The 7212-nt window shown below is 41.3% G+C and overlaps 1 non-coding gene across 1 annotated transcript; it reads left to right on the plus strand.

Moving 5' to 3' along the window:
- The first annotated feature begins 6293 nt into the window (after positions 1–6293).
- LOC116562144 lies at positions 6294–6397 on the plus strand. Its single transcript, XR_004273795.1, has one exon. It is a non-coding gene; the product is annotated as a U6 spliceosomal RNA (small nuclear RNA).
- Positions 6398–7212: the final 815 nt, after the last annotated feature.

A 7212-nucleotide genomic window follows, 5' to 3' on the forward strand; every position in this document is an offset into this window, starting at 1 on the left:
TGTGTGTGTGTGTGTGTGTGTGTGTGTGTGTGTGTGTGTGTGTGTGTTTATTTTTAGTTAGTTAGAGACAGGGTTTCACATGTTGGCCAGGCTGGTCTCAAACTCCTGATCTCAGCTGATCCTCCCACCTCACAAACTCCTGACCTCAGGTATGGGAATAACAGGAGTGAGCCACCACACCCAGCCTGTTTCAATTTTTTGCATTTTGTTTTTGTTTTTTTTTTTAACTCAGCATTATACTCTGAACATTTTCCCACATCATTAAGGAGCCCTCGGAATTTTTTTTCATTGACCACATAATTTTGAACAGATATATTTTTATTTAATTAACTGATATAATGGAAATGACCTTTCATTAAGGATCATGCTTTCAGTCAACAAATATTTGTGCATGGCTCCTTGATGCCAGAGACTGGCTTAAACGCCAAGGACTGACATGAGCATATGGTCTCTGTTCTCATGCAGCTGACATCATAAGTATCTTTTATGTATAAACCCTGTGCTAGATCCCTGTGGTGCTGAGATGAATAAAGCCCAGTCTCTGCTGCCTGGGAACTCTCAGTTAGTGAGGGAGACAGGCAGTTGAACCTACAACAATTACCCCACATTGTGATATGAAGAATGAGGCCCTGCACGTACAAAGACGGAGGGAATGCATCTATGGGGGAGGGGCAGGACAGAGGGCAGAACCTCTGCAGAACAAACGCTTAGTTTTAACATCATTATTTCGACAGATGTTGGTTCTAGTCCAAAGTATCTAGACACAGACCATGCTGTGACTAATTAATGTCACTATGCCCAAGAGAGTCTGGCCTACTTAGTTGCTTAAAGAGGACTTAGCATTGATGACTTACTGAGTTACCAGAGACATGAAGATACAGATTCTCCCATCAGAAGACACAGGGAAGCTGCAGCATTGTCCAGTGGAAAATGCTTTGGGCCAGATCTAACTGCCTTAACCCCTGGTCTCAGTCCAGCCCCTGACCCTCTCCGGGAAGTGTCCAGGAGAATTGTCATAGCTAATCCCCAGAGCACCTTCCTCACAGTGAAAATAATGGCATCCACGAGCCTTAAGATATGGGCAACGTTTTCTGTGGCCGGTCATGTCAGTGGATCAGGCTCTTCTGCTGGGAAGGTGCTGACTCTGCCTAGCACAAAGAAATTCTCTCTAATTTTGTGTTGAATTAATTAGCATAACCTTCAACCAGATCCCTGTCTGTGAATTTCTTTATTGTTATTATTGTTGCGGTTGTCATACTATATATGTTCTCAGTGCAACCTGGGTTTTCATTAACCCAGTACACTGGTTCCACACTGTGCTGATTGCCAACTCAGACGATCTTCTAAGCCACATGGCTGTTAACTCGTGTCTCTTTCATCGTGTATTTTTCTGGCTAAGTTTGGAATACTTGATGAAACCTAAAAACTGTCGGTTTTGCTATAGCATTTGTTTTGAAACTCTGCATTTCTTCTGGCATAATCAGTATATTAGGAAATGGTTGGAGCACACTGTGAATATATCTTTGCATGTGCATTATTTCATCTGCTAGAAACTGCATACAGCTGACCCAGGGTTTATAGGAATATGCAAAATACACACACCTCCATACATGTACCAGCTATGGCAGATCACTGAATGTGTTATGAGGCATGCCCATTCAAATCTGGTGTTAGAACTTTCTCTCTGATTTCTGATCAACCCCAGTCTCCATTTCACAGGGACTTACAAGCTGCCCCCTGCTGGCACCCACTTCCACAAGCAAACTCCACATCTTTTGCAAGTAAAATGCCATGTTTATTCTGGTATTTAAGTACATCTTAACCATTTAACACATGTACAACTCCACTAGTGTTTTTATTAGATGCCTTTCTTTGGGATTGCGTGTCATTGATCAGGTTTTTTAAATGTTGTAACCCCATTTTTTCCCGTAAGTCTTGTGGTTTTTCTGGCATACTTTTGCACAGTGCTGTAATTTATAGGAACACATATGTTGTGTTAAAGCAGACCGTACTGTAGAGGACTTTGTTCTCCTCTCATTATTTTATCTTGCTGGACTTGCCATTGAGGTTGATCATGCTATTTTTATCACATTTGATCATGTGTTCCAAGCAAGTGTTTTATTCTCATTTTACAGGTGAATTATCTGAGGTTTAAGGACAGCAAAGTCTAGCTTAGCTCTTCATAAGTGAGTGGTACAATAAAAATGAGAATTACCTTGTGTTTCTTGATCCAGGGGAAGCAGCATGTTGCTGTATAAAGAGGGTGGTCTTTGGATGGGACACATCTGTATAAGCATCAGGAAGATGACATTCACTTCTCAGAATTACTCTGGAAATTAAGCCACAAAATGTAAGGAAAATGTGAATCTAATGCTTTGGGCAAGGCGGGCATATTTGCTCTTTCCTTTATATAGTAATACCAGATTGCATAATTCAGGGTTATCCAGAGAAACAGAACCAATAGAAGATATATATGTATATGTGTGTGTATGTGTATATACATATGTATACACACACATATTATATATATGTGTGTATATATATGTATGTATACACACAGACATGTCAGATTTATAATGGGAATGGGTTCACACAATTATGAAGGCCAAGAAGTCCCACCATCTGCCATCTGCAAGCTGGGGAACCAGAAAGCTGGTGATGTAATTTAGTTCAAATAAGAAGGCTGAGAACCAGAAGTGCCAAAGTCTGAGGATGAAAGAAAATGCATGTCCCAGCTCACACAGAGTGAATTTACCCTTCCTTTGCCTTTTTGTTCTATTAAGGTCCTCAACACATTAGGTGGTACCAACCTACATTGGCGAGAGTGTGTCTTCTTCACTCAGCCTACTAACTGAAATTCTGATCTCTTCGGGAAATACCCTCACAGACACACCCAGCAATAATGCTTTACCTGCCTAGCTATCTGGGCAGCTCTTAGCTCAGTCAAGTTGATACAGTAAAAGTAACCATCACACAGGTAAATCTTATTGGGCACTTATTTTAACTTAAGTGCCCAGTAGCTTATTGGGCACTGAAGGAACTGTTTTAAGCACCTTTGTGTCTTAACTAATTTAACCTTGATAAACAACCCTATTCAGAGGATTTCATTATTATTTCTTTTTCACAGATGAGTAAATGCATGCACAGAAAGGTCAGGTGATTTGCTTAAGGTCATGTAGCTAGTGTGCCAGTTATTAAGTCATGGACTCTCAGCTCTAAACCCACCCTTCTGTCTGCTACTTTGCGGAGCTGGGCCTGAGGTTCAGCAAAGCACAATTTTGCATTGTTAACTTGATTCCCATTATGCTCTACAAGGCTGAAGTGACATGCCCCTCAGTGTCTGTCGCTCACATCACTTTCTGTGCACTTGCTGTTCCCCTAGTCATCCTTGTTCTCCCTGCCAGAAGCAATATTTTCCACTTGTGGTAGCTGAACCCACTCCAGTTTTTCCACCACTTGCAGGAGAAGCACGATCTTGTGCCTCCAACACACAACCCCAGCCAGCCAGCCATCTTCTCAGAGGTCTCTGCATTTGCTTTAGGGGGCCCTCTACTAAGGTTCAAAGATTTGACTGTCTCACACTCGTTTTGTTGCCTCAGTCGTAGGGGCTGTAATGTGTCCTGCAGTTGCTACCTCTGTGATACCTTCGAGTGTTCTTCTTACACTTTCAGTTACCTGAGTAACAACTTTATACCTCTTTAACAATAATTCCTATTAAATTCTGATGATTGAAATAATCTGTGTGCTCTGCCTCTTGGCTGCACTCTGACCAATGCGTCTGGTAAGAGGCAGAAACAGAACACTATACCAGCAGCTATGTGCAGGGATAGACCACTATGATATACTGCCTCTCAGATATTATTACACAATTACAGATCCATACACAGCAGCAATTATCTTTGCGTGTATGATTTGTTTGATTAATTTTTGTTTTGATTAATTTGTTTGATTAATTTTTTTGAGACAGGGTCTTACTCTGTCATCCAGGCTGGAGTGCAGTGGCAAGATCATGGGTCCCTATTGCCTTGACCTCCCAGAATCAGGTAATCATCTCACCTAGCCTCCCAAGGAGCTAAGACTACAGGTGTGTGCCTCCATGCCCCGCTAATTGACGTAGTTATTATCTTTAGTACAAACCCGATTATGACATAGCTGGCCAATGTTACACTGTCAGCTCTGATGTTCTAGACTTATAAAAAGTTAAGTGCTTCAGTCACACTTCCATGGACCTGGAAGGGTGGAAACCTTCCAGGAAACTGACCAGTGGAAACTGACCACTAGCCTCTTCTTGTGGCACACTGACCACCAAAGGAAAGAGAAAAGAGGCCAGAAGGTCAATAGACAGAAGATGTCCATGTTTGACTCACTGAAAAGTTTTCTCTGGAATTCTGCACTTTCAACCTAGAGCAAAAGACAGAGTATTCTCCCTGGGATCTGCTAGCCCACAGCCTTCTAGAATGTTTGAGTTGGAAGGGACCACAGAGAACATTCATTTAAAAACTCCCATTTTAAAAATGAGTACACTGAGGCCCAAAGAAAAGGGCTAGTCCCAAACCACACAGTGAGTTAGTGCTGGTGTCCAGACCAGAACAGAGTCCTGATCTTCCCATGGGCAAGTTTCTGTGCTTTTCCTAGAGATGATAGTCACTTCTCTGGAATCTGCTCTCTGCAGATGAGAATTCCCTTGGGTGTCCCTCATCCTGTTCCTAGAAACCCATGGAAATGGGAGTAGGAGAGGTTTTTTCCTCTGATCTCATTCTTTCTGGCTTCTGTCTCCCCACAGGGCTGCAAAGTAACGGGGATGAAGTTGAGTGGGATGAGCCTGGAAAGTGCAGGGTGAGATCCATCTTTATTTACAATGTTGATATTTTCTTCATCATGGATTTTTTTTAAATTTCATTTTAAAAATATTGCACTAAAATATTATTTATCAGGATCACTGAGTGTTCATATTTTGCTCCCACAGTGAGTGCCTTTCTGGTCACATCCTTGACCTGCCCCACCCTCCCTTCCTCCCCTCTGACTACATCTCCAGTCAGGTCAGTTTTGCCACTTTGTAACCGTTTTCTGATGCATGGTCCACCTTCTGTAATACCGGAAGCATTCCTACTGATAACACAGATGGTGAGTAACATGAACAACGACCACCCAGGATCAGCTGATAGAGATCCAAGATAAAACGGGAGAATTCCTGACTTTGATGAAAAGGATGCTGTGGTGAAGTGGAGCAGCATAGGCTTTGAAGTCAGAGGCACTGGGGTTTCAGTCCTGATCACACCACTTAGCAGCTGTGTGATGAGCAATGACTGATTGTCTGTGATCTGAAAGCAATAGATACCGAGACATGAGCAGAGCCTGCTTCCTGTTCCTACAGCAGGCATGATCCAGATGGAGGATATTGTTTATTTTTCTGGGCCTTGTTTTCTATAACTGAAAGTGAAAATAGCATCATCTCACTGTGAGGATTAAATATGGCTCTTTACATGATATTGCCTAGAATAATATGGGTGCCCAGTTAAAATGTGCCTCCATACAAATAAATGCAATCTTCACTGGAAAATTCTTGTTGACAGGAGTCATCACAATGCATAGTTACTCTTTCACTATTTAGATCCATCTTCATATAGCTACTTGAACTAATCTGAAAAGACCCAGGATAAAATAATTATTGAAAACTTTTCAATGGATGCCTCTATATTTTAAAAAATTAAGGAGAAAGACATATTTCTTTCAGCTATACTCAAGGCCTTCAAATGTTCAGGTAGCAATTTTCATTCTGAGATGGCCTCTAATAAGTAATAGCTTTTCATAATCTCCTGCTCCTGAGTACAGGTGGAACCTGATTACCTCTAGCCAATAAAATGTGACAAATTGAGGACAGCCACTCCCATGACCATGGTATGCCACATAAGGCTCCAGCATAGCAAACTGAACTGAGAGATTCTCTTCCTGGCCTTGAAGACATGAGCTACTATGTTATAAGTCCTGTGAGAGAGTTAGGTGTCGGGGAACTTTGGGTGACCTCTACTTGTTGACAGCAACCCTGTCTGACAGCCAACAAGAAAGCAAGAACCTCAGTCCTAGAGCCACAAGGAGCTAAATTCTTCCAGTTATAGGAACTTAGACAAAAAGACTCTAAGCTCTAGAAAAAATACAACTCAGATAGTGCCTTGATTCCAGCCTTAGGACATCCTGACATAGGCCTAGCTAAGCTTTACTTGACTAAATTTACCTTGTTTCAAGACATTAACTTTATGGAAACGTGTTACACAGCAATATAAAATTATTAATAAGTGCTTGCTTTGGCAGCACATATACTAAAATTGGAATGATACAGAGATTAGCATGACCCCTGTGCAAGGATGACATGCAAATTCATGAAGCGCTCCATACATTTTTTGCAATATATCCACCTGACAAAGGTCTGATACCCAGAATTTACAATAAACTTAAACAAATTTACAGGAAAAAAACAACCCCATCAAAAAGTGGGCAAGGGATATCAACAGATACTTCTCAAATTAAGACATTTACACAGCTGACAAACATATGCAAAAAAGCTCAACATCACTGATCAGAGAAATCCAAATTGAAACCACAATGGGATACTATTTCATGCCAGTCAGAATGGCGATTATTAAAAAGTCAGGAAACAATAGGTGCTGGCAAGGATGTGGAGAAATAGGAAGGCTTTTCCACTGTTGGTGGGAATATAAATTAGTTCAATCATTGTGGAAGATAGTGTGGCAATTCCTTAAGGAAATAGAATCAGAAACACCATTTGACCCAGCAATCTTATTACTGCATGTACACCCAAAGGATTATAAATCATTCTACTATAAAGACACATGCACACATATGTTTGTTGCAGTACCATTTACAATGGCAAAGACATGGAACCAGCCCAAATGGCCATCAATGATAAACTGGATAAAGCAAATATGGTACATTATACCATGGAATACTATGCAGCCATAAAAAGAAATGAGATCATGTCCTTTGCAGGGACATAGATGAAGCTGGAAGCCATCATCCTTAGCAAACTAACACTGGAACAGAAAACCAAACACTGCATGTTCTCATTCATAAGTGAGAGTTGAACAGTGAGAATACATGGACACAGAGAGAGGAACAACACATACCAGGGCCTGTTGGGGAATGCGGGGTGAGAACTTAGAGAATTGGTCAATAGGTGCAGCAAACATCCATGGC

The sequence above is a fragment of the Sapajus apella genome, unplaced genomic scaffold (genome assembly GCF_009761245.1).
Source record: "Sapajus apella isolate SASKATOON/1434 unplaced genomic scaffold, GSC_monkey_1.0 scaffold31, whole genome shotgun sequence".
Taxonomy (NCBI): domain Eukaryota; kingdom Metazoa; phylum Chordata; class Mammalia; order Primates; family Cebidae; genus Sapajus; species Sapajus apella.